Source organism: Haliaeetus albicilla, chromosome 23, assembly GCF_947461875.1.
Source record: "Haliaeetus albicilla chromosome 23, bHalAlb1.1, whole genome shotgun sequence".
NCBI lineage: Eukaryota > Metazoa > Chordata > Aves > Accipitriformes > Accipitridae > Haliaeetus > Haliaeetus albicilla.
In genome coordinates, this window is record NC_091505.1 from 482,188 (window position 1) to 509,292 (window position 27,105).

Genomic DNA, 27,105 nt, shown 5'->3' on the forward strand with positions numbered 1-27,105 from the left:
CAGTACCAGAATAATGGCATCCTTCTTTCCCTAAAAATGGGGAACATTGCCTGCATGCTGCAACGGCACAACTGCTGCCAGCATCTCTTCAGCTTTGGGGCCGGGAGCTCCCAGCCACAGGGCTGGTCTCAGAGACGGGAAACAGAAACAGGGCTGAAGGCAGTGTTGCCACAGGGTCAGCTGCGACTTCACAGGAGAAAAGGTTTTGCTAAGTGCTTTCACACTGCCATTTACATGCTGGGTCTGGCCACTAAAAAGCAAAATGCCCTGGAAAAGGCACCAGCTGGAGACAGCAGAATTGTCACATTGATGCACAGGGACTCCATCACATCACACACCTGGACAAGACAGAACAAAGTCCTCGCACCTGCATTGCTATAGCTGGTGCTGGGTAAAATGTGAGCAAAATTATCTGTGAGGGCTTATCCACATTTATGCCCAAATTCACCTTGTCTGCCTCTGCTTTCCTGATAATGCACTGTTGACAACGTGGCGGAGTTTAAGGATGCATTGCAGACTTTCCCGGGAAAACACACTTTAAAATGCTAATTGTGAGCCTTGTACTCATCTGACCTACTCAACACCACATGATCCATGCAGCAAATCATCTGGATACTGAATAATTATAGCCTAGTGCTAATAAATGAGCAACAAACTCGTAATTATCTGCAGAAGTTATTTGATGAATGATTTAAAAAAAACCCACCATGAATCTAGCTAAATTTGGAAGGACTCAAAAGCTGCCCGCAGCCAGGGGAATGAGTCAGTGGGAAAGCAGAGCTCTAGCCCTTTCATCACTACATGACGCCAGTGTGAAGTTATTGCCGACTTCCACGCTGTGGATTTTTTTTGCACCCCATTAGGCCTCCAGAAAGTTTCAGCTGCTGGTTCCTGCAGAGCAGTGCCCGCCACTGTGTCCCTGGTGCAAACGCTGACAGCAGACCTGGTATGTCCAGAGGACACTTTGCTTTCCATTGTAGCAAGAAGGAATAAAAAAAAAAATAAAAAAATCTGGGCTATGTTTCTGGTCCTCTTTATATTCCCAGATTGACTGGGCATCGTTTAGGCTTTGGACAAGACAAGTCTTTGGGGCTGACTTGTCAAGGAGGAATGGCACTTGGGGCCTCACTTTAGACGCCCTTGCAGCAATGTGCGGTGGTGCCACTCGTGTCGGTGGTTGCCCGAGACGGGGAAACACCAGTGCTAACCCTTCTGGTGTGGCCGAGAGTGCCGTCTCCATGACTTTCACCTTTGATGTGTGCAGGGGAGAGACCCTCTGCTCCGCATGCAGGGAAAGCAAGACCCTGTGAAGAGAAAGCCCACGGATGGGCTGGCCTTGGATGGTCTTGCATGCGGGTGATTCAGGCGGCAGCGATGCGATCCAGTCGGAGCAGGCTCGGCGTGCGCAGCTGCCTAATTACGTGGTGAGGGGCTGGCAGCCAGCTGCGCCGCTGCACTGCACCTCCACCTCCAGCCAGGAGCAGCGAGGGCCCCAGCCGGTTCCCAGCCCCAGCTCCTGCCATGGGGCAGGGCCAGGAAAGCTGCCTCTCTCCCAAGAAAGGGCTTGGCATCGCCTGATCCCACCCTGAGATAGCAGAGCACAGGGTAGGAACCAAACAGGGGCTGATCTCAAGGCAGGGAGTAACCAGGGCTGCGGAGCGCTTCTCCGTGTGTGTGCCCACGCATGTCCCTGCGGCAGCACCGCTGCCTTCAGACGGGGGGTTGCTGGTGATGCAAATCCCACCTGTGACCTGGAGGGAGGCGGTGGAGGCCATCCTCAGCCAGTCCTTCTCTGCGTACTGCAACATGTACGCACCTTGCAAAAGCCCGTCGTGCAGGAAAGGGCTTAAGGGTCTCTCTACCCCATCCCTGCTGTCCTCAGCACGGGGCTGGGGTCCCTGCTCGGGTATGGCTCCTCCAGAGGTGACCCCCCTGCTCTGCCCCCACCACAGTCCTGTACTCTTGCACACATGGCTGAGGATGAAGCACACATGCTCCTCAGTTCAGCTTCAGTTCCTTTCATCTCGGTGGCATGCTGTCCTTCTGTCTCCTAGCCCGTGGTCTGTGCTTAGGCTCAGCACATGCCCAGTCCCTCAGGACCTCTCTGGTCTGTGCTGTTGCTCCCATCAGGACAGGCAAAACCTGAGATGTGGCAAAGGCTACAGAGGGCCCCAGAGCTCCTTGCCCGCTGCAGCCCACCAAGCAGCACCTTGAGGACCCAGGCAGGTCCCAACCTCCTGCCTCCCTGCAAAATGCCCTGGGAAGGTGCTGAGCTCTGCCTGCTGCCAGGCCCACTGAGCACTGACTCCCTTCTGACAGCAGGGTCCTGCCTGGGGAAACAGCATCCCATGCTGTGAGCAAGCTCTCCCTTCCTCCTGAGTTAGTGGTAATATTTTTTTTCAAGCCTGTAAACCTTTGCAGGTAGATGTAAAGTTGAAAAAACCCACCCAAGGTACTGCATCATCTGCAAGGGCTGCATCCAGGTACTTCCATGGCAGTTGCCTTCTGTGGGAAGCTGTTATGCAGTGCAGTTAGGGAGCATTCTTCCCAGCAAGAAAATAAATTGAAAATAAAGATATCTTTCCCCCTCACTCTGTTAAGCCATGTGCTCCCCAAATGGCAACTCTTGGCCGGCTGATAGGTATTTAGAAGTACTCTTTCACTGACAAAGTGAAAAAAATACCTGAACCAGAAGGGTTCTCTAAAGGTCCTTGTAGACTGTGATTTCTGATTGTTTATTCTCAGCAGTGAAGCAGAATCCATTAAAAAGGATGTGCCTGTTAAGGAGCACATTTCCCTTCTCCCTGTGAGGTGCAATTCCAGTAATAAGCTGCACAAGAGTGAGACCGACTGTTCAAACAGCAGGTCTTGTCAGCAGCAAAGCAGCTCCACAAACCCTGGGATATGACCAGCATGAGAGCATGCCTATGAAAACGTCACTTCCATCAAAGCAGCACCACCAACTTCCTTCCTCCAACGTCCTGCGTTCAGCAGGGCTCACGTCCAGGCAGGCAGGACTCTGCGGGCAGCGTCACTGGTGCCGCCCAGGCAGTCTCCCCGTGGCACACGGTCGGCAATGCCAGGCCAGACCATGCCTGGAAGAGGTGAAGGCTGCCAGTGCCAGCCTTGCTCCTCCAGCCCGAAGAGCTGCTGCTGCCGGAGAGCACCGCAGCAGCGCAGTCTCTGCCTGCCAACACTCACAGTGCTGCCAGCGGCTGCCTGAGTTTGGGTCGTCTTTCTCTTTAAACGCTTATATCCACGGTCTCTTTGCATTCATTTGTGAGCTGCTGGTAAGGCTAGAAACTTGCCTGACTTTGTAAGTAGAAGGTGAGGTATGAAAGTACTCCCATGGCTCCAGGAACTGGCACTTTGAAAAAAGAAATATATGTGAGACAGCCCCCTGCTCTGCAGGAATTTGGCGCTGGCTGGAGACTAAGATCCTTGGATAGCTGCACATTGGTTTAGTCTAGCAGGAGCCTCTCAGGAAAACAAGGAGATAAACCACCTCAATAGTAATACTTCAGAGCTCTTATATGTGAAGTTTTTGCCTTTTATCTCCATCCAAGTTGAAAATATTTTTGTTTTGACATGTCAGCTGAATGGACCATCAACCCTTCCCAGGGTCTGAGGGCAGCCGGAATGACCTGGGTGCTCCATCGCACAGATCAGCTCTGCTTTGGGTCCCACGTAACTGGGAAAGGAGAGTGATCTGGCAGGCTTTCAAATCTCTGATGATGGAGATTCCACCACATCCCTCAGTAAATTGTTTGTATAGCTAATCGCCCTCATAATGAGCAGTGTGCGTTGTATTTCTCATCTGAATTTCTTGGTGAAACTTCCAGCTCTGGTCTCCTGTTAGACCTGTATTAGAGGAAAGAATCTTTTCCCACCCAGTGTCAGCTCCCCACACAGGTTTTCATGGGCTGGACTGAGGTCACCCATATCCTCTGCTTCAGTGAGCAGCTGAGATTTTGGAGTCTCATGACTGCTTTTAAGCCTCTCTGCATAGTTTCAGCTCTTGTCCGGGGTGCTCCTTTGCTTTACCAGCCTCCCTTTGGAGACCAGGCAGCAGCAGCAAGGTCCACCACCAAAACACCAGCAGCAGAGCAAGGTCCTGGCGCTGCCTCCCCATTCCTCTCCCCATGCCCAGGATGGCAGTAGTCCTTTCAGCGTGGCATGACGCAAGAGCTCAGGTTCAGCACGTCAATATCAAACTCAGCTGTGGTATTAATGCGTCCTCTGAGGTTTACGCAAAAGCATATGCTAACGCATATCCCTAAAATGTCTGTGGAATGAGCGTTTCTTATGGCATATGATCCAGAGGAGGATGCACACAGTCTTACAGTGTCATAACAACCCTGAAGGGATTTCAGCAGCACAGGCATGCTCTCTGCTCCTCCTGGTATACTCCTCCTCCTCCATAACCCCCACCTCTGGTCCTAACAGCCCGACCAGAAAAGCCAATGCAGAAACTGTGAGTATGGGAGTTGGACTCCATCTGGCAATTCGGTGAAAAGCCAAAACTCAGTAACAAAGTATGAGTTATCAAAGCTATCTAGCTCCAAGATAAATGCTATGAGAACAAGTATGGAACAAAAGCAAGGGAAGGGAGACAGAAATGGAGGGGAAACAGGATCCATCTTCAGCAAGAGGAGGAGAAACTCTGACACAGAGCCACATGGGGTTCACTGCGTGGGTCCCTCTCTGGTCTGGGGTCGAGCTTGGAGAGAAGGGGTTTCCTCACCACCAGGCTGATGCTCAGCATTACTTGAGCGGATGCTTCTCCCTAGAAGACAGACCCCAGGGAACCTAGAAGGAAACCTGGACTTGGCCAGAGCTGGTTTTAATCCCCCGCCCCAGTGCCATGATGACTGTGCACCTGGGAATATTACTGACCAGGCTTCGAGTAGTGCTTAAAAAGAAAGGTGGACAAAATCCATTTTATAAGCATGGTGGTTGTCATTAATTATTTTACTTCTCTTTGTCAGCTTACTCATTATCTTATATTACCTGATTTACCTTTAAATATGACCTCTCTAGAGTATCCTGGCAGAGCCTTGTCTCCGTCATCTGAAAAGTCTCTGGTATTGCAAGATGTCTGGAAAAGCAGACGCCAGTGACGAGTGAGTTCCTCAGCTCCTCCAAAACTCTTGCATTCAATTAACTCAAACTTGCTATTTAAAAATGAGCTTCTGAAAAGACTCATTCCACGCAGGGCAGAGCAGTGGATGACTGCACACTGTCACACTGGTGTTGGTACTTGCTACACTGTTATTTGAAGGAGAGGGACTGGACAGTCCAAATATGTGTATACACATGCATAGCTTCATATCCCTCCTCCTCCTCCTCCAGACTTTAATTTCCCATTAAGAATGAACATTACTTTAATTTAAAGATTCAGCACATAGCTGCTCCATTCACCGAGCACCACGTAGTGCAAAGGGAGGAGTGGCAGGCGATGCTCCCAGCTGGACTGGCTGGGTAAGGGTGCGTGTTAGGCAGGGCATCCTGCCCTAATGCAGCTCACTGGGGAGAGGGTCAGGAAGAGGCTGGAGCTCAGGAAGGCTTCACTCACACCTTGGATGGGGACACGGGGGCCGACACCCTGTAACAAGGTGCCAGCAATAGTCACTGGGAAGGTCTCCTCCTTCCAGGCTCCATCAGCTCTGATTAGGCTTTCACTTGCCCGTCCATGACCTGGTCTGATGCATCCCCAAGTGCAAAGGGAGCACAGAGAGAAAGATGCAGAGCAAGGAGTGAGGAGTTCATTGCAGGATGGTTGCACTACTCCACCAGTACCAAATCATTTTGGTACTGCAAGAGTTTGCAGACAAGTCCTCCAGCACCATTTAGTGAAACTGCATAGATTAAGTCTCTAGTTAAAGCATTCCCCCTAGAGCAACTCCTGCTTCTTTAGTGCTCTCACTTTGCTCTTCCTTCACTTCTTTCCAGCCTCATTATCTTCCCTGTTACAGTTCTGTGCAGGCACAGCCACCCCACAGCCGTCGGCGGAGGGACCACCACCTCCCCATAGTCTCACGCGCTGTCGGATGAACACAGTCCCAGCTGCATCCATCATTCTCCTTGTCACCAAATACTGCAGACTCCGCTATTGTGCTTCTACTTCTTTCAGCATCACTGCCTCTCCCATTCGCCTCTTGCTGAATAGCAGCATATCACATTATTTTTGAGATGAGCTTTTCTTGCTCCGATTTGCATTTTATTTTCTGCCATGCATCTGCCCGAATCTCATCTGACTAGCTTGCCGTGGTGGGATTGGAATGCCAGTTTCACTCTCTCTGTGCTCTTTGAAAGCTGTTGGCCTGCCTCCCTGCTGGAGAAGGACCAACCTCCCATTTCAGGTCTGTGTCCAGCTTTCCACTGGGTTTCAGCCACATGAGACATACACTGTGTCTTTTCCTAAGACTCACTGCCTCCCAGGGAGGCCTGCCTGTTCACAGCACCTTCCCACTCCCCCAGATAAACATCGGAGCTTCACCCACCACAGACTCCGCTCATCCCCACGCCTGCACCTCGGCAGAGGCCCTGCCTGCCTTGAACAGCCTCTCGGGAAGAAACCATGGGAAGAAACCATGGGAAGTCAGCCCGTGGCAATCCCCCGCCGTGACTTCTGAGCCTGCACTGCCTTTTGCAACAGCCTCTGATTTCACATCCTAATTTAGTAAATGACCTCAACGTGCCTTTTGCTCTCTCCGCTACCTCATTAACAAAGACAGTGCTGTTTAGGCATACGGCTTATTTTCTGCTGGTGGGCAGCAGGCTCAGGACAGCCCTGTGTGCACCACATACAGATATGGGCAGCTGCTTGGCTGAAACAGGGATTTTACCCTGCCCTGGCAAACCTCAGCTCCAACTCTCCAATTCCCTGCCTAGCACTTGCTTGGTCCTGCCCAAAGGTGTTACTTTGAACTCCAAGGGAAGATCTGTCGTGATTTGTTTCTCCTTAAATTCCCTTAAGCTTACGGTTCATTTCCCCTATGCACCTTCCAGCTGATGAGGTGTGAACAAGGAGGAGAAATCACTTGCTGAGTGCTCCAGGCAGACCCAGGCGGACCCTCCAGGAGGATTTAAACCAGTGGTGGGGGTATATAAGTGGGAGGAGCAGTACTTTGCTTTTTGGAAGGGTGGGAGGTCTTTGAGGTTCTTGGGAGTGCAGATGATAGATGTTGAGAAAATTTTGAGTGCTCTGGAATGGGTCTGTTGCTTTTGTTCTGGTTATAAACCTGACCTAGGTCTTACTAAACGCATATTTGCTTTGTTTAATTCCAAAGTTAGCCTAATGCTAGGGTGAAAAAGCTAGCAGTAGGATGTGTGTTACCTATTGATAGGTGAGGTTAAAAGAAAGTGAGAGCTGCAAGTTTATTGTGAAGGGCTACTCCTAGTGTGCATGACCAGTGAACTAGGAAGTGTGGGAACGTTCCCTGCAGTACGGTAGGGTCACGGTAGGTTTTGTGATGCCAGGGGCTGAGTGGCAGCAGGGAGGCTGTTTTGGCTGCTGAGAGCCAGTTTCTCTTTTGCAAGGCATAGAAGTTACTCTGAAGCATCCTAGAAGACAGCATAACGTGCTCCAGGAGCCCCGTGATGGTAGCCTAAGCTGTGCTTGGCACGGAGCTGGAGAATGCAGATGAAGAGTGTAACCTTGCTGTCCCTTTGTGCCTGCGTTGGGACTTGTGTGTGTCAGGGGAGCTTTCTCATATGCGGCTTTGGATGTCTGTCAGAGGAAAGAGCAACCTCAGTAAAAATCCTTTGAGATCTCACTGCCTTGGGAGACAACGTTCGCCTTGCATGCTCTGTAAAGCAGCTTCAACCACCTGAAACCAAGATCACGGGGAAACTTTTCAGTAGTACTGACCTGCTACTTGCAGTACAACCCTCCACCAAGTGGACTGTCATGTTCTGCAGTGTTTGACCTCAGGGAGTAACTCTCACGCTTTCCTCTTGTTTTATTTCCTACTGAAATGATTGGTTTGGGAATTAAAATAGTCTCCTTGGGTGCAAGGCTGGATGGGCTGGGGCAGCTTTCCTATCCAGGTGGCTGGTACAGATTCAGCTCAGGCTACCAGTGCTAGCATTGCATGTGGGATGGATCAGCAAGGTTCAAAGTGGGTGGAAGACTCACACCCGCTTTGTGGAGTGGAAGAGCTTTACTAAGGACTGGTGTGGAGGGGGCTAGGGTGTGACTTGGGTGGCTCTAGCCCTGTTCCAGCACTCGAGAACCTCACTCGAGGTTGAATGAGGAGGTCCATCTGTCTGCTGAGCAGCTGCAGAGGGGCTCGTGGCCTGAGAACCGCTCATCTCCTGTTGTAGTTAGTTATTAGCCCTTGATTGCCGCTGCAGCTGGTAGTCACTGTCGCACCTTTCAGATGGCAGGTACTTTAGGATGCTGATGGAGTGACTGAACAACTTCTGCCCCCAGCTATGAGTCCTTGCAGCTGGTTGGTATGACAGTGAGAGGGCTGTACTTGCCCCCAGCTCGCTCCTTTACCTGCTTCCTTGGTGCCAGTGTTAGATTGGGGGTTGTTTTACCACTGCCTTTAAAAGCATGTTCTCAGGGCTGTGAGGATCAGCTTGTACATACCGGGAAGTAAAGCTTTCCACCTTACACAAAGTCCCCTCTTGCATATGTATGGCGAGGTACTCTTTAACTACATGATTCTTGGCAGTTTTTTCCCTGGGACCCTGTACCCTTAGGTCAGGTTTTTCAAGAAACAATTCTATGTTTGCCCTCCAAAATGCAGCTCTAGGCAGGTTTTTCTTGAGCTCTGGTGAAATGCTGTGCTAAATGCAAAATTACAGATGTCTTCATGTGTGCTTCTCCTAGAGCTTGTAACTTACCCATGTGCTCCGCAAGCACAACAAATGTTTTTCCAACACAACATCTGAAAGCTGGGACCCATGGCCCAAAGATACCAGAGAAAAGCACAGACATCAAGTGATCCCTCTGCATGCCTGACCTGAGGTACTCGAGGTCCTTTTTCTACCCCCAAAGTTCTTGGCAAGACAGGACTTTATGTGCGTAGATCTGCTGATGGCCCTGGTCACACTGTGCTCACCAGGCTCCGTACCAACACGGGAACTCGGAGGACGAACAATACAGGAATGGCCACTTCCAAACAGGAGCTCCGCAGTGGTAGTAGCGACAAACCCCCAGTTCTTCAGGGTGGCACTGAACTGTCCATACCCTATCACATTGTTTTTCTCTGCCTGTAGCCACCAGGCATTTTTCCATTTCACCAAAAAGCAACAGAGGTCCCTGAAGAGAGCGGCCCCATTCACTAAACCACCCAGCCCCCCTCCCTCGGCAGCATCCATCCTCTGCAACGAGTGATGAGGGAGCCCTGCGGAGTTAGAAAAGTGTAATGAAAGGCGGTTGCGATGCACAGGCAGAAGAGGCTGAGCAGAGACTGCCCTTTCAGGTGCCTAACTTCAGAGCCTGAGGGCTCCCATGTGTTTTTCCTGTGCCATTTTCTAGGTTTAAAACCCAGCCTGAACAGGGGAAATCAAATTGTCATATGAAGCCATTCTGTGCCCCATGTGGAAAATCAGCACATTCATCCTGCGGATGCACAGTGCCAATGCCTCTGGCTGTGGCAGCAGAAGCTCTTCCAGACCTGGATGTGGCTGGGGTAGCTGTTACCCTCTCTTTGCCCACCTTCCCAGCAGAGCCAGGGGAGGCTGTTAGGTTTGATGGTCAGGCTGGGAGCTCCTGGGCACTGGTCCGTAAGCTGGAAGAGAAAATAGTGGACGCTGGTGCTGCTTTCTCTGTTCCCCACTCCCCTGAAAAGCTTGCTTTAGTGGAAAGTCTATGAAGCTGAACCTATTTAGCTAACTGAGGAGTACTTTCATCATGGAGTCACGGTGGGGGAAGCAGTTATTGCACAGCAGGACTCTTTGGGTTAGTGAAGGCTTTATGAAACAAGAAAAACAGACCAGAGAACTTGTGCTTTATTTGGTGGCGAGGGTCCTGGCTGCTGGAGTGACTCACTGGGGATATGTGGGAGTCCAATCCCGTGTCTTTAAAATCTGGCCAAAGTCTTTTCCCCAGGGATGTGTTGCTTCAGGTCCCTTTGCAAACACAGAGAGGGCAGCATTTTGGCTCTGCGTTGTGACCCTGGCAAGGCAGGGGAGACCCAGCTGGGGCACGTTGTGCAATGCAGCCGCCCAGCCCAGTCTGGGAACGGGGAGGGCTGGGACTTGTCATGGCAAGGGGAGGGTTTGGAGACACCCACCACCCCCCTTGCCCAGCAGCTTCAAAAACAAAGAGCAGCTCTTGCAGATGTTGTTGTGGGGAGTTTCCTGCTTCCCTCCAGCTCCCAGTTTCATGTCTTGCCTCTCCTGTGCTAGCTCCCAGGTAATGGGTGTCCCATCCCACTGCTGCTCCCCAGCAGTACAGAAGCAAAACTGGGGACTGCTCCTGCTCTTTTGCTGCGGGAATGCTCTGGGCTCTCCCCTGCAGTGCCTCACCTTCCTCCTGGAGGCCTCTTCTTCCTCGGGAGGAGAGAGAGAAGGGCCCTCCCTAGAGAGAGTTCCTCATCAGCAAGGGTTGGATTTGCTAATGCTTTTTTCGCCTTGAGCAAAACCGCTTCGCATGCAGCTAACTGGGATGGCTGAACTCTGGCATAAGGGGAATGCAAACAAGCAGCTGAAATATGGAGATGTTCAGAAGATGGCTTGAAACCTGGCTAGATAGTCCTCGCCTATCGTACTCTGACTCCTTACCCAGGTGCGAATTTCCCTTCTGGGGGTCCCAGGGGAGGCAGGAGGATGGGATCGCTCACAAACAAGGTGGTGCAAAATCCCATCATTTGACCCTCCTTTAAGAACTGGGCTGTATTGAGAAAGTGTTTAGGACTGGTTTGTGTGCAGAGAAGAGATGCACCATGCACTCGGGAGAACAGTTTTTTCTCTTTGGAAATAGGCCCTCAAACCCCATGGGGCAGCTCAGGTCTTCTGCAGGAGGGTGTCGGACAATGAAGCCATAACGAAGTGCACAACACCGCGACTGGCTCCTTGTGAGACAAAGAGGTGTTGGGCAAGTGGATGCTAAGCCAGAAGAGCTTGTTTTGGGGCAGGTGAGGCCTCTGGTTTACTCATCATGGGAGAGAGCTGGAGTTCGGATCAGGCTCTGAAATTCCAGGCCTCAACATGAGGTGGTGCAAAGCCTCCACTTCCCATCCGTGAACCAGGAATGGCTGCTGCTTGTGCAGCAGCGAGGAGGAACCGAATGTCTTTGGGGAAGAACTGGAGATAAAGGAGGTGCTAATGAAAGCTAGAATGAAGTCATCAAAATATAAAAAGAAAACGAGAAAAGATTCTTCTAGGGGAATTCATCCATCCCTGCTCATCTCTACAGCTGCCTGCCTGCTCTTCAGAAGAAGCAGGAAGAGGGATTCAGAAGCTAAAAGGATTTTTCTTCTCCTCTATGCTTTCCACTGCAAGAACAAATTTTCAAGGGGGAGCCCTGCTCTGTAACCTTGTGTTATTTATTCAATAGGCACCCCAGGCATGCGGTACAACTTGAGCATCTCCATTCCCCATTTGTGAAATGCAGATGCGAATGCATACCAGCCTTGGGCAGGATAATCATGATTCCCTGAGTCCCAGCAAAATGCTCGCAGCTGCATGTTACAAAAATCAAGACGGTCCCTATTCAAAATGCACAGGTTCTCCTGGAAGAGCTGTTGAGCACTTGCCACTCCAAAATGACTTCGTGGGCAGATGGAGATGATCTCCCCATCCCTAATGAATGTGACTCACTCTGGAGTGGTTAGCACATTAGCATAAAGAGCTCTACCCTCCTGCTGCCCTGCTTGCTCAATTAAAGTGCCATTTGAACCTGATCCCTTCTGTGTTTTGAACACATGCACATACACAACTCCACTGTAATTGTAAATATTTGCCCAAGGTTACCTCTGACACCTCCAGCTTTTAATGCAGAGGCCCATCTAATCTCAGCGCTCATCAAGCTGTGAGCGGGGCTGTGGTCTGCTGGGGATCTCTTAGGAAAACTGTTTGGGGGACTTAAAAAAACAAAAATACTTCTGTCACTGAGCTGTGGTCTGGTGGGTCCCAGCCCACTTGGGCCCCAGCATCAGATCTGTTCTACAGATGGAGCCACAGCGGCGCGCGCCCGTCACCGCTCCTCAGCTTGCGAGCACGAGCGCTAGCAGCAGCCGATTCCTGGAGGGCAGAGGAAGGCACTGAGGCTGATCTCCGCTGCATCGCCCCAGCAGCTACTCCAGCTCCCTGTGCTCCCCAGCCCTGCCAGCTTGCTCACCCTCTGCAGTGAGGCTGTCACCAGAGCTGGGAGCTGGTGTGACAGTGTGACGCTACGTAGCTGGCCACCGCTGCGCGATGACTGCTGTCTGGGCTTTATTTTTCCTGTGGGAGGAAGCCTGAGATTCTCTGAGCTCGGGTCCGAGTGGAGCTGCCAGCCTCCTGCGGTAGCTGCTCCCTGGCAGCCCCGGTCACCACGCAGGGAGAGCCCTGTGCAGCCAGGCTGTTCCCCACCGAGTCCTTGGTAATGGTGCTTTGCTGTGATCTCCAGCCATCTGCTAGTTGTTAGTGGCCTCATTTCTCCTGCAGCCTGATGTGCTTTGTCTCGGGGCTGCACATCTGTGCTATTACCCTCACTGCTTCACCCCAGCCACCAGCCCAGGGTGTGCTTGGCAGCCTAAATCCAACCCTGGCTACCTCCTGCGGCCTGCTAGCAGCACTGAATTCAGAAAAGTGGATTTAATTTCCTGCCTGTCTAACCGAAGGAGGATCGGGCCATATCAGGCTCTGATCTGACTGTTTGTTCTCTTCTCACTCGGTCTGCACAGATGCAAATGACAAGGACCAGTCCCAGGACAGCTATGAATTACGTGACTTGGCCGCAACTGTGTGGGCTGTGTTTTTGCTGCCAGAAAAGCAGAGATAGGATTTAATGCAGAATAAGTGGCACATTAACTATCCTGCTGTCCAATCCTCCCAGGGAAAAGGATTTGCAGTTCCTTTGTGCGGTGAACTAGGTGAGAACAAGGCTGGCTGTGGTTGTGGTGTTGACCTCCACTGCTCAGTAGAGTACAGCTGTCTTGTTCCACTGGAAAGTCACAGCATGACAGCTACCATGTGCTCAGTGTCTGACTGTAAAAATACAGCACGTTTGCATGTGCACGCAGCAACACGGTATCGCAGCACATTAAGAGCAGAAAAAGCCACAGCTGCAGGTGCCTGCACACCCAAACCCTCCTCCAGCATCTGCAAAAATCTCTCCCTGTCTCACCTGAAGGAGCACCAGGAGCCTGGATATATTTTCCCTCATGTTTATTTTAAAGAGACAGCTCATTTAACACTCGGGGCCGTCTTCACATATAAATAACCTGTACAGCACGTACCCATGTTGCCGAGGAATAAATTACACTTCTGGGTTCCCCCTCCCTTGCCTCCCTTTGATGTTACTGCCGTGGATACATATATATGTATACGTGCACTTTATACATAACAACGTAACCTCACCCAGCAGCTTTTTTGCTGCGTGGAGAACGCCAGGACGTCCCTCTGCTTTACTGAGCTGGAATGTAAAAGCCCTCATCTAACCTATTTTTCAGCCGTATCTGCCAGCGGAAAACCAAACACGCTGAGGGACTCGCTGCCGAGGAACCCAGCCGCAACGTAAACGTAAGAGCATATACCGCCCTCCGGAAGGCAGGAGCGCGTTTAGGCTGGTGCGCGGGTAACCGGGCGCCCGTGGGTCTCGGCGCTGGGGGGTACGCGGCTGCCGGCTCTCCCCGCGGGCGGGCGGGCGGGCGGCAGGACCCTGAGGACGCCGGGGCTGCGGGCCTCACCTGCGGCGGGGCGTGGCGGGGCGTGGCGGGGCGTGGCGGGGGAGGGAGCGAGCGCGGCACCGCCCCCCCGCGCCCCCGCCCCGCCGCCGCCGCCGCCGCCGCCGCCGTCGTCGTCGTCGTCTCCCCCGCGCCGCCGCCGCGCCTCCAAGATGACCGGGCAGCGGCGGGGAGGCTGCCGCAGCCCGCTGGTAGGTAGCGGCTCCGGGGGAGCGGGGAGGGTCCCGGCCGGCGCCCGGGCACCGGGGGAGGGAGGTGCCGAGCCCGGCGGCGGCGGAGCGCGGCCCTTCCCGGGCTTCCTGAGGGCTTGCAGCAAGTGGCGGCGGGGTGCGGGGGGGGGGGGTGCGGGCGGTTCCCGGGAGCCGGTGCCCCGGTGGCGGCTCCCCGCCACCCCCGCTCGTGTCTGCCGGCTGCGAAGTGCGTTTGCGAACCCGCCCCGGCATCTTCCGCCGCTCGACGGGGAGACCGGGGGAGGGGGGGCCCGGTCCCCCCCCCCCTTCCTTCCGCGGGGGTCAGCGAGGTCCCCCGCGTCCTTCCCGGCCCGCTCTGTTGGCTGGGAGCCGTCCCGCCGGGGAGCGGCGGTGCGTTACCCGGCCGGCGGGAGAGGGGCCGGCGTGCCCGCCCGCGCCGTACCGGCCCGCCCCGCTTCAGTGACCCAGCACCCCCCCCGCCCCCCGTTCCCCAGGTAAAGCGCGTCGCATCCCCTCTGCCTGTGAGCCCGGTGACTACACTTCACATCCCGGCCGTTCTTGGCTCCAGGCTCCCGCTGCTGTCGGCAGGGAGCTCGGTGCGGGCCGCTGCTCCCCCCCGCCCCGAGCGCTCCCCTTCTCCTTCCCGGCAGTGCGGCACGGCCCTGGGCGCGATAAAGTTTACTTAAATGGAAGTTAAAAGGTAACGGGTTCTCCCGAGCCTGGCGTCCTCGGGAGTCACGCAGAGCAGGAGGGAAGAAACGGGCACGTGTAATGTGTCTGCTACTGCAGACCCCTCCGTTGCACTGAGAGGCTGGGCAGTATTTCTTGGGATATTGCTCTGGCATTTTATTGCCTGTGTTCTCAGAGGCATTATTGCTAGTCTTGAAGCAGAGCATGTTTTGCTTGCGCTGAGAATCTGTTGAGCTGTTAGAAAATGCGCCTGAGTGACGTGCGAGAGCTGAATTTCCTCATCCTCACGCTTTATTTATGTGTCTTGCCTCCAAAAACATATCAACCGCATATTTTATTGCTCTAATGTGCACAGCTAAAAGATGGTTGTAACGTAGCTCGGCGGCAAAGGGCCATTCTGCTGAACGGGTTGTGGAGTTTCTGGAGAGGGCAAATGGCTCTTGTTGCTCCATAATTTCCTCAAGTCTTGACACGCCGGGGTGTTAATGGCTCCGGCTCTGCCTGCCCTGCCTGGCTTTTGCCCAGGTCTCCTCGCGCTCTCAAGCGAGCCCTGAAACCTCGACTGAGCCTTTGTTGTCGGAAGGCGGCTTCAAGGAGACCGGCTCTGCTTGAGGAGCTGCTGCAGCCAGGCTGAAGCCAGCAGCTGGAGCGCTGCACATCGTGCTGGGGCATTGCTGGCTCCCGGGTGGCATCGGCTCAGCGGCCACGTCACCGCCGGGCAGCGTCCGACGAAGCTTGGAAGTGCCACCAGCCCATCACCCTGCATGCATGGGGTCGAGCGGGGGCTTGAGCTGCTACTTGACCCTTATATTAAGATCAGCGGTGCCCTTCCTTCCCTATCTCCCCCTGCTCCGGGCGAGGTGGGGGTGCGCGGTAGCCCCTGGTCTGTGCAGGAGGGGGGGCCGTGGTGGAGCTGCCCGCAGAGGGCTGGGTGGGCAGGCTGCCGGCAGAGCCCCCGGCTTCTGTGGGTGCTGTGGGCTCTGCACTGTGGTTGTTGCTGCTGTGTTTCGCCTGCTAGGAGCACGCTCGAAACTCCTTGCTTGGCTCTTGCCCCTAACGAAGGGGCAATAAAACTAGCCACAAAATGGGAGGAAGGGAGGCTGGTTGTGGCAGTTTCCCTGCCCTGGGCAGTGGTCTTGGACCCAAGGGGATATTCCTTGAGGATGCTCCTGGGAAAAGACAGAGAGTGGGATAGGAGTATGAGGAGGAAGAATGAACGTCAGCGACAGGAGCAGTTGCATCTATTCAGGCAGGTGGTGTTATTGCTACAGAGCCCTGGGTGTGCCGGCTGCTTCGCAAGCGATTAGAGACAGGTCTGTGCCCTGCGGAGCCTTTTGCGGCATTGGGTGAAAGTAGTGCGTGCATACAGCCAGGGTCCTGAGAGTTGTGCTGCCTGTTTTGTAAATGTTGCTTTAGAAAAAAATTAAGCTGCAGTGGGTGATAAATTCCCTCCCTTGAAGAGTGTGCTTGCAGGCAGGCTGCGCTCCAGTGGCCTTGTTGGCACAGGCACAGCTCGAGGGGCTGATGTGCTAACAGTTTGTATGTCGTTGCATTTATATACGTGTTTGTAAGCAGGGTGGGATCATCCTTGAGACCATGTGAGATTGATAAATGACTTATTTTTAAAATCAGGATTGTCTTGTCCCTTGATCATCTCCTCTAGGGGATGGGGAGGCATGTTTCCAAACCCGCACTTGGGTTTTTCATCCCGAATCCCCTGGACTATGGCTCTGAGTGTGGGTTTCTGTGGAGTCGGTGGTTGGGGCTGCTGGACTGTCTGAAGTGTGTGGGGGGGTCGGGGTTGAGCCTGTTACCTCTGAGGTCAGCTCCTGACTTCTGGGAGGCTGGTCGCTGGAGAGACCATGGCTGTCCCATCGGAGATGCTGGAACCAGAACTTTCTCTGCAGGCTGCACAGCCAGTTCTTTAAATGAAGCTAATAAGCAGTGTGATTATTTTGTACCTCTGGAGGGAGTTACTGCTTCCAATAACATACCCACCTTTGCTCCCTTGAAATCTCTCTTAGGCTGGTGCTCCCCTCTTCGGCATGAGCTAGCAGGCTATTTCAGGAGGGTTTGTGGCTGCTGAAGGATGCTCCCCTGAGCATCCTCCTTGGGAGGGACAAATAGCCCTGGGGAGGTGTGGGGTCAGGGTCTGGTCTCCTTGCCAGGGCTTGAACCTGTGCTGCTTTTTTTTGCTTGTTTTTAATGTTCTTGCCCTGGAAAACAAGTACGTGTTGCAGCTTAATGAGTGCCTGGCTTTACTGTCATCTTTTGCAAATGAGCAACTCTGTTGGCCTCTCCGATGACTGGCCTCCCTCGGCTGCCTCTTCCAGTGCGATTGCTTGTCAGTGCGGAGCCTGGAGTCCCAAAAATGCCAGGGCAGGGAGGTCACCGGTGGGGAGAATGGGGCATCTGTGCACCGCTGAAAGCTGCCTTGTGCCGTGCGAGGGTGGCTCGTCCCTGACCGTGGCTGCTGGCGGGGCTCTGGCAGCCCGAGCGGTGCTGGGGAGGGAGCGTCTCGCCCCTCGGATCCTGTGCCGCCTTCCTGTTTTCTTAAGCGTGGCCTCAAGAAAACATGGAGTTAGCTCTTTTTGCCAGTGGCCCAGGGCCTGCCCGTTGTCCGCTGGGTGCGGAGAGGGGGAAGGTGCTGAGCCCCAAGCCCGTGGCCTGCGTGGTCCTTGGAGGTGACACGGGGGCAAGAGCTGGGTCCGCTGCAGCCCCGGCTTTGTGGGGTGAACGTGGCGGGGCCCTGCCAGCATCAGCCAGACATGCAGCACTTGGTGGCTTCGGCATCTGCCCTCCCCCCTGTTCCTCGTCCCAGCCCCGAGCAGGCTGGGGAGCAGGGCCGGTGGTAGAATAGCCCCTTTTGTGCCTCTGGACATGCTGGCCTTTCTCAGGAAATAGCTTATTGTATTCGCTGGCAGCGCCAGGCTCCGTCATCGCCTCTGCTCGCTGCCTCCGCTCTGTCCCTGCGCGGGGGCTGCCATCAGCCCTGCCCGCTGCGGGCAGCGCCAGGCCCCGGGTCCGAGCGGGTCCCGTGTCCGGGGGGCAGTGGCTAGGACGGGGACGTCCTTGCCCTTGCTCAGCTGGGGCTCCCGACTCGCTGCTGGGGGCGGGGGGGAAGGCAGACCCCCCCACCAGCACAGCGGGGAGAGGAGCAGGGTGCTGCCCCGCAGGACCACCCTGGTGTGGGGACGAGTCTTGGTGATGAGAAGCTTGGCGTGCCCAGCTGCCCCTCGCCCGCAGGGTTGAAGCTCTTTGCCCTGCACAGCCTGGCCGTGCTGCAGCCCCCTTGCTCTGTGCTGGGTAAGAGCCTGCCCCGCGCGGCTGGGGCGCGCCCGGACCTGGCGTGGGGTTTCGGGGTGGGGGGTCAGGCATGCCGGCGTGTGAGTTGGGACCTCTTTTTGTCTTCTCTCCATGCCCTCTTTCGGCTCGGTGGTGCTGGTCTGCCTTCACACGGCTCACTTGTCCCCACGTCACCGGCTGGGCCTGGCTTCCTCCCCGAGCAAACAAACCTGACGTGCCTCCGGGTGCCGGAAGGGCCGGGGACATCCCTCTGCTGCCCCTTTCCCCTGCTCCTCGCTTGCCTTTGGAGTCCTTCTGGCAGCCAGGCTCAAGCTGTCGTCCCTCTCGCGTCCCCCCCCACCCCTGGCAATGTCACCCTTTCCTTCCCCCTGTGATGTCCCCTTCTTCTGCACAGGGGTGTTCAGAGGGGACGTGGGCTGTCCGGTGTCCCCCGGTGTCGTGCCAGTGAGAGCGGGGAGGGGATGCTGTGCCACTGCAGGTGCCATTGCTTCCCCCCATCTCCCAGGTGCCTGGGAAAAGCCTGGCGTGCTCCGAGGCTGCTCCCTGCCTCGGCCAGGGCTGCCCTGGGACGGTCCCAGCACGTTTTGGGCTGTGCTGAACTGGAGGAGTCTTTCAAATTGCAGTGGAAGCGGCTTGTGGGATTCGGAGGGTGTTTCCCGATGAAAACAGTGTTTATTATTTAAAACTGTGCTGGCTGGGATGTGTCCAAGTGGAGGAGTGTGCTCGGTAGCCTGCTGCAAGCAACCTGGCCTGATATGCGGACGCCTGCTCTTCCCTGGCTGGGTGTTGGCAGCTGGTTTTGTTTCCTTTGGGGCATTTCCCGTGGGATTTCCGCACTTCGAAAGGAAGAGGGTGCGGATGGGATCTGGTTCGAATGCGATCTTCAGCCAGAGTGCCCCATGGATGAGCGGGGACTCTTGCTCTCACCCATGCAGATTAAAAGTGATGCTGGATTTTTTTGCGCTCAGAATTTAAGAGTAGAGACTAAAGAGAAAGGGGGATTGTTGTGTGGGTTTTTTTGTTGTTGTTTGGGTTTGGGTTTTTTTGTTTGTTTTTTTACAGCTGTTGCAGAGTTGGATGCTGCAAGCTCTCAGGTCTGAAAACTATTTTATGTATCTCTCTATCTGGACTCTCTACTTGAGAGGGAAAAGGAAAACCCAGTAGCTTGTGAAAAGCCAACGTGAAAAATAATAGAAAACCTGCTATGTCAGTGAGAAACTGAGGGCAAATCCAAGAGATGCTTTTTTCAGACCACGCAAGAAAACATTTAGCAGGTCTGTGTGCCAGCTCTGCACATGAGTGACTTGGCATACGTCAGGAGTCCCAAGGCTTTGCTGGCTTTCCATGACGTGGCTTGGGATCCTGAAATGAAATGAAAGGGGCTCTGTGCCTCTGCAGAATGTTATTACTATTGTTTATAACTGGAATTCATGTCTAAGAGGGAAATGAATTGCTAGGTCTGTTTGTTTATTCCTCATTTTGCAGGCACAGGAGCTAGACCACATTGGGGTAATGGCCTAGAAATTAAATTTCATTTTAATAACGCAAACCCAATTTTGAGTTGGTTGACCAAAGGGAAAAAATGAACTTCAGACAGCAGGCAGAGGTCTGAAGTAGGATTTGAGCACAGCATAATAAATGTAAGCTGGCTGAAGGTCTGCATGGGAGTAAGAAGATGCATACACGCGCACCCCTCTGAAATGCAGCTGTGCAGCATCCTTCGGGAGCAAGTCAGAGGTGACGTGGAATAAATTAGTTTTTTGCTTTTTCAAAGAGGCACAGAGCAAGTTAAATGTGTTTCATGGGCAATCATCAGAAGAACCCTACTAAATCTGGTTGTGTAACTGTGCTGATTAAAATTAGGCAGGGTAAGGCCATCTAATGATGCCCAAGTACGCGAAGCAGGGGGTGGGCTGGGGTGGCCACGCTGGCATTCGAGCACCCTGACGTGAGGCTGTGAGCAGCCGCTCTGGTTTGCTGCCCTGGCTGGGTGTCCTGGGAGGCATTTGCAAGCCTGCCATGCCCGCTGTTGGGTGCTGATGCTGAGCCCCACTGTGACACTGTGTGACAGTGGCACTGCTAGCTGCTGTGCTTGCGGTCCTGCTGCCAGAGATGCTGCGCACCCCCTGCCACCGCAGGGCTTTGCTTTGCCCAGCCAGGGTGTCCAGGGTTCTGGCATGTGTGTGGGACCTGCTGTCGGTCTGTCTTGCTCAGCAGCTTCTCTCCAGCGGTGGCTGTAAGCAGATGCTTTGGGAGAGAGGGAATGGGGCAAGGGAGGGTGGCAGGGGTCTGCAGTCCCCATGCAGGGGGGACAGGACAGGGACAGGAGATTCACATTCCTCCTGTAAGTGCTCCAAAACTGTGGAGCTGGACCTGCTGCCCATGCAAGGAAGCAGATGTGGATCCAGGCTTCAGAAGTCCTGCACGAGGGGGTTTATCCTGGTCGGACCTGACCTTGAACCAGTACCTGCTGTGTGATGTCTGCCCTGGTACCATGGCTTTGGATGAGGTATCTGCACCTCTTCTTACTTCTTGCATTCAGCTGAAATCTCGTGCAAGAAAATGCCTTTTTTTTTTTTTTTTTTTTACTGTGAGATTGGTCAAATCCTGGCACCGGCTGCCCAGGAGAGGCTGTGGAGTCTCCATCCATGGAGATATTCAAAACCCAACAGGCCACGGTCCTGGGCAGCCTGCTCCAGGTAACCCCGTGTGAGCCAGGGTTGGCCTCCATCCTCGGAGGTCCCTGCAGACCTCAGCGTTTCTGTGGCTTACCCGATCTCTCACCTGAGAGTCCCTGGGAGTGTGGTGGGCCTGGTGGCATGGCGCCGTGCCCCGTGGTCCCCGGGGAGGAGGGATGCGGTGGATTCTGCGCTTGCCTTGCAACACAGAAGTCTGGGAGAGCTGATGGCCGTGCGCTGTCGTCTCGTAGGATTTAGTGGTGAGAGACCCACCTCAGCCTTTTAGTCTGTGTGGTTATTACTAGAGGTGATGTCTCTCCTTGGAATGATTTGCTCGGACCGAGTGGAGCCCAGACACGAAGGGAAGGGGCTATTGCCGAGCTGTTGAAAGGGTATTTAATATCGGGGACCCCAGTCTGGAGGGGATGTGCATCAAAGGGGGAGTGAGGTGCTGGCGGGTGTGCTCCTGGCGAAGGAGGGACAGTTGATTACCCTCCATTTTAGGGACAGCGTTGCTGAGAGCCCCTTCCTCCGGGGTGAGGAAGGAGGGGACGAGCCGTCCCTGTGGGTCCAGCACATGTGAGCATGGGGCTGTTCGTCAGCAATGCAGTTGGAAGAACAATTCTTGAAATACAGAGGGGAAAGGTGAGATGATGCCCCAGGTCCAGAGGTTACCCAGACAGCTGGGTTTATGGCTGGGGAGGGAAGAGATCGAAGAAAATAATAAACCACTTCAGGGCTGGGATGTTGCTGAGGGAAGGGGCCCTGGGGGGTGTGGGTGACCCTATGGGTGACGCGCTGGGCAGACATCGGACGTTCCTGCTTTGTAGCCTGCCTCGTAGGCCGGAGGAGAAAAAAACTCTTCCAGGCAGTTATGGGTGAGCTGAGCAAGGAAAGCATCCTGCATTTAGGAATTATTTTAATCTTTTAGTCCGGTGCCCGTAAGGGCAGCAGTGGTGTCTAGAGGAGTCATTCTGCATGGTCAGTCTAGCTCTGCTGCCTGCTCAGCTGCCCCAGAATAGCTGGGGAATTCAGATGAGAAGCAGGGCATGGATTTTCAGTGGTGTGCATGATGAACTGCTGGAAAAACAGAGGTGGCAATGCTCCAGAAATGTACTCCGTCAGGGCCCAAAGGCATCCGGGCAATGGGGGAAGTGCTGAGGCAAACCTGAGCTGGGGGCAAAATGCGGTGGCCTCTGTTATGTGTCTGTGATCAGGCCATTTGAGGGGCCTTTTGGCCTTGAAATGGCTGGTCTCAAGGTCACCCGAGGGTTTCTGCCACCTGGGAACAAGCCTTCTGCTGGCTGTAATGACGTGGTGTCCCCCGTCGCAGTCCCAGGGAGGCTCCAGCTCAGCACCCATGTGCCCGCAGGGATGGCGGTGTGGGTGTCCCTGGGGCACGGGACCTGCCAGCATCGGAGCTGCAGCTTGTGCAAAGCCCAGCATGGCTGCCCTGCCCTGCTGAGGGTCACCTGTGGGTTACACCCGAAGCGGGGCAGAAGAGCTGTGCTGCCTTTTCCCAGTTCCTCCTGTCTGTTTTGGATGCTGGGGTGCTCCAGGCGCAGGGCTGGTATGCACCAGGTGCAGAAGAAATCCAGAAACTCTGAATTGTTGCAGAAATGTATTGGCTCAGGCCCTGTAAAGGCATTTTGTTTATCTTCAAGCATCTGATGTGTTCTTAAAGCTGGCGCTTGGGAGCTGCTGGAGTTCCTCCGGCAGCACGTCCTGGGAGCAGCCTGCACGCACATCGGCTGTCTCCTGAACCCTGTCCGTAAACACAGCAGGCTCGCTTAGGCAGTGCTCATGTTGCCAAAGTCTTCTCTGTTGGTTGCTTTGCTTTAGTGCTCGCGTTGTCTTCTCATTGCTGCAAGCAGCTCTGCCATAGCTGAATGTTTTGTACAGGAGTTGGAGCACAGAGCAAGGATCCCGGTCGGCTCTGGAGCTCTGCTTGCAAGATCCTGAGCTGCAGCAGAGTGCTGGAGAGTAAGCCAAGCTCAATTGCATTTGTTTAGCAAATTCACCCTGATTTCTTCTGGCTTGCGCTTTGCATCACAGTATATTTGCGGCATGCTGGGACCTGGCCTCTGCTCTCTCTGCCGATGCCTCTGCCTGTGTGTGTTGCTTTTTTCCCCCTCCCAGAAATGCGCTCTGATTATTTCCCCCCCCCTCCCCTGAAGGTTTTCCTGGCTGCGGGTGGCTCCATCTCTTGCTCCCTGATGCTGGAAGCATTTGTGTGCCTGTAGGAAGGAGGAACGGGTTGAGCTTTGTCTTGCAGGAGGGTGGTAGGTACAGAGCTGCACGACTGGGCCTTTTCTATGATGAGCAATCCTGGCCATAATCATCATCTTGCTTGGCACGTTCCTTCTTCTCCATGGCTGGTGGAGCTCTGGGACCTCTGCTGACCCCACAACCATGCCTGAGGTTCTCCTGAGCCCCTGTTCTTCTGTGCTTCGCCTCTCAGGCTTGCTTTCCTCCTGAGAAATCTCCCATTTCTTCATCAATGAGGGCTGGCCTCTCCCAGGGACAGGCTCCTCTTCTTCATCCTGTCTGGGATTTTTCTTCTCAGCCCCCCGAAACCAGACTCGATGCTTCCTGGCTTCCCTGTTCTCCCTCAAAGTTGTGGTCCTTCGCTCCACTTCCTGAAGCATCTGCCTCACTGGCACAGTTCCATACTGCCCCATCCTGTCTCCCTGCCTTCCGCTACTCTCCCTCCCTCCCTGGCACCCACAGCTGCCTCAGATAAATGCTCTGCAGCCATTTCGTGGTTGGACCAGGAGGACTTCTTCCTCATGCCCTGCTGGAGTTGCACTCTCCTGTTCATAGCTTGCAGTGCAGGCTTGTTTCAGCTCTTGTCGGGTCTCTTGCTTTCTCTCCTGGCACCTCCGCTCCCATTTCTCCACCACCATGTCCTGGTCTCCCTTATCTCTTCTCAAGCCTGTTGCAGTTGCTCTCCCCGTCTCTGGTGGCTCCCAGGCTGGGTTTCCCCATCCTTTCTCCTTCCAAGCCTCTGCTGCCCTCCTGACACGGAAGGCCTCCCGATTGCTCCTGCTGTGCCAGGGCCACATCCTGCACCGTGCCCTATGTATGCTTCCCGCTCTGCTGTTCCCCCTCTGCCACCCCCAGCCTGGGCACGACTCCTGAGCTCTGCTGCTCGCCTCTTGCCCTGACCCGCTGCGTGCTGAAGCGAGCGCCCGGGAGGCCACGCACGTGGGCAGAGCTAGCTGGGTGCTGGGTCTGCAGGGAAGCAGCAAGTCCCTGCGTGTTCACACGGGGAGCATGAAATGCAAAGCTGGGGTGCCAAGCTCTGCTGCTAAGGAGGAGGTTGCTAAACCTTCTTGCGTGCCCTTGCTGGCTTAGTCCTGGGCACTGATGCCACCGAGCAAAGGACAGGGATGCTGTGGCTTCTGCTTTTGGTATCCCAGGCACCTGCCCGGACTCACAGTGTTTGGGCTGCTGGTGTGCCAGCTGCGAGAATCTGCATATAGCACGAAACTTAATTTCCAAGAATAATATTGCACTGGTCTTTGACTTCGTTATGCTTTGAAATGAGGGAGCCCAGCTTCTGGGTGTCATCAGAGGATGCTTTTTTGGGTGCTGGCTGCTGTTGCCTTCCTGGTCCCCTGTCTCCATCTGTGACACGTTTGCATTTTTCTGGCATGAAATATTTCAGCCTTTTTTCATCCTTTTACCTGATTCCTGAAGTCCTTTAGCTGTGCTTCATCTCCTGAATAATCACAAAGCAGCATTATCGCCCTGCTTGTTGGGAGGTGATTCCGGCTGGTCTGCGAGGGTCATTAGTGGCAGGGTGACGTGTGTCACTGATCAAGATGCCACAGGGCTGGTGTCTCCCCAAAGCACAGGGTGGTGATGCCCTCTGCAATGCCAGGGCTGCCATGGGAGAGGATCCAGCTCCCACACTGGCCCCAGCGTCCTCTCTGCATGTGGGGATGACAGCGGGCAGGAGAGGGGGCTCAGCTTCCTCCCTGCTGCCTGAAAAGCTGCTCAACGCTCCAGCCCTTGGCTGAGAAAGACCATGGTCTGGGCATGTCAGGCTGAATTGATTTATATATATACAATTTTTTTTTTTTTAAACTCTTTCACTCCTGCCAATACTTTCTTAAGTCTCTGGCCACTGGTGTGGTCCCTGTGTGACCTGCAAAGTGCTGTGCTCCCTTCAGCATCCTTGGGATTTGCGTGCATTTATTATTCTTCACCAGCCGTGAGCTTTGCCATCCGCCTGCAAGACACAGCAGGCTTCCCGTGGAGAATCAAGGCAGTCAGATGCTCTCGGAGGCGAAGGCGCCTCTGCGTGTAAAACCCTGTCTCCAGTGAGCCTCTTGCAGGGTCTGTGATTATTACAAATGCAAAATACAGAGCGTTTTCTTTTTCTTTCAGATCATTAAAAGAACCCTTCAGTGTTACATAGCAGGTATTGTCTGTGCTGTGCCTCTTGTTGCTAAAAGCCATCCTCTGCCTCCCTCCGGCAGCCCACAGGCAGGGAGGGAGTAGGGATGGCAGGAGGAAATTACCTTTGTAGTTACCTGCTTCATCTCATGAATTGTATCTAAGGGGAACTGAAAGGGATGGCAGGGAGATCCGTAGCCCCTGCACGCCGGCAAAACTATCTCGGTTGCCCTTTGGAGCAGGGAGGAGTGCTCTGGGTGATGCAGCATGGCAGAGCCGTGCTGGCTGGGGAGCGTGGGCTGCTGTGCTGGGGACCGGGGGTGATGGAGGCAACTGGTGTGGTCGTAATCCTCTGGGAAATAGAGTGGGATTGTGTAATTATTCAGTGTGCTCTGGGATGCAGCCTGTGCTGGGCTTCGGAGCAGCAGGTTCAAGGGTTATGCCCTTGTCTTTGGCCGCAATCTGATCTTTTAGATGACTTGGTGAGCTGCTTGTTTCTGACCCAGGTGTGTGCACTCAGGACCTGCCTTGCCCACTCGGTGTTTAATCCCCATCCTGGCACGAGCCGTGGGATATGGCGGATGGTGTCCCGCAGCAGCGTAGCCTTACTGGTGTCCTGCTGATAGCCTGGCTTTGATCAGAAAACTTCTTGGTGGCAGGGGACCGAGCCCAGGGCTGCTCCTGGAGGATGCTGAGTGTTGCCTTGCTGGTGGAGCATCCTGTGATGTGCCACGCAAAGCATGAGGGACCACTGCTGTGGGTGTTTGGTGGTACCCAGAGCAGAGGGTGGGACATGGGGGCAGGTGGTGGCTCTGTCATACCAGTCCCCTCTGTGTGCTGGAGCCTCCTTGCTCTTGCTGTAGAGCACAAGCTCCTTTGCACAGGGATATTACCTAGTAGCATGCCACACTGATAAATGCCCAGGGTGTTCAGGGCAGCACAGAGGGGCTCATGCGAGTGGCTGGAAGCACGTTGCTGCTGCCTGAGCCGCTCATGCCATGCCCATGCACCCCCCTGTCCTGTAACGCTGAGCCATCCCTGGGGCCTGGGCTGGATCTTGCCTGGATGCGGGGTTCAAATCTTTCCAAGCCAGTGCTGTAGGCTGGGTGATAAAACCCAGCCGAGCTGGAGTTGCAGAAAGCAGAGCCTAACGATTGCAGGTGGGTGGGCATCGCACAGTGTTGATAGCAGCAACAAGCAGAAAACAGCCAGCTCCTACAAAGCCAGCGCCGCTTCCTCTCCAGCGGTCAGTGGTTTGGGAGATGCAGGAGCTACGAACCTGCCAGCAGAACTGTGCTGGTGTGGCAGGGTGCATGCAGTGCCTGCTGCTGTGCCTCTGGTAGATCCAGTAGCAGGGTGCTTAGGGCAGGGGCTGGCTGCTGGGCTCCCTGAGCATCTTGCTGTGAGCCCCAGGCTAAGTGTGGCGAGCCTGGCAGTGAAGCGGTGCAAATACAATTGCAAAATAATCTCAGTGTTAGGTGGAATATGGCTGAGGGAAAGCTGAGCCAGTTGAATTGGTACTCTTTTGTTTTGTTTTTTTTTTTGTTTTGGTTTCTTTTTTGAGATGAAGGGTAAAAATGCTTATGTGCAGAAGTGACTGAGGGCTGGAGAGCCCTCTCCAAAGGGATGCTAACAGTTCTGAGTCACCTCGGAGGCCAGGAGCATTTCGTCTTGAAAGGCTTCAAATGACCCGTTTAATGCACTGGCAAAATGTGCAGGGAGCGCTGGTGTCCCTCTGTCATTCTGCAGCGCCGGGAGGAGGACTGGGAAATCTAGCTCACGGAGTACTCCCAAGGGTCGAGTGTAGGGAAACGGTTTAAAAAATTGCCATGATTTGAAAACAAGCCTTGATTTGTCCTTTGTCCCTCTGTGAAATGAAGAGGTGGTAACTGTAGCTGCAGAGGGTCTCCGACATGCTCTAGCCCGGCTGCAGAGGGAGCAGCAGGGTCTGCAGCTGGCTTGCACCCTCCCTGCTGGAGCCCTGCAGCA

At 54.3% G+C, this 27,105-nt stretch overlaps 1 protein-coding gene across 3 annotated transcripts in view; it reads left to right on the forward strand.

Moving 5' to 3' along the window:
* Positions 1-27,105, forward strand: part of MID2 (midline 2) — a 138,323-nt gene that overhangs the window by 3,546 nt on the left and 107,672 nt on the right. For 2 of the 3 annotated variants that reach the window (XM_069810756.1, XM_069810754.1), the window contains exon 1: positions 13,876-14,038. The exons of the other annotated variant lie outside the window; for it this stretch is intronic. The gene's annotated coding sequence lies outside the window, so the exon portion shown is untranslated. Of the gene's footprint in view, positions 1-13,875; positions 14,039-27,105 lie in introns of those variants that run through there. 3 annotated transcript variants of the gene reach the window in all.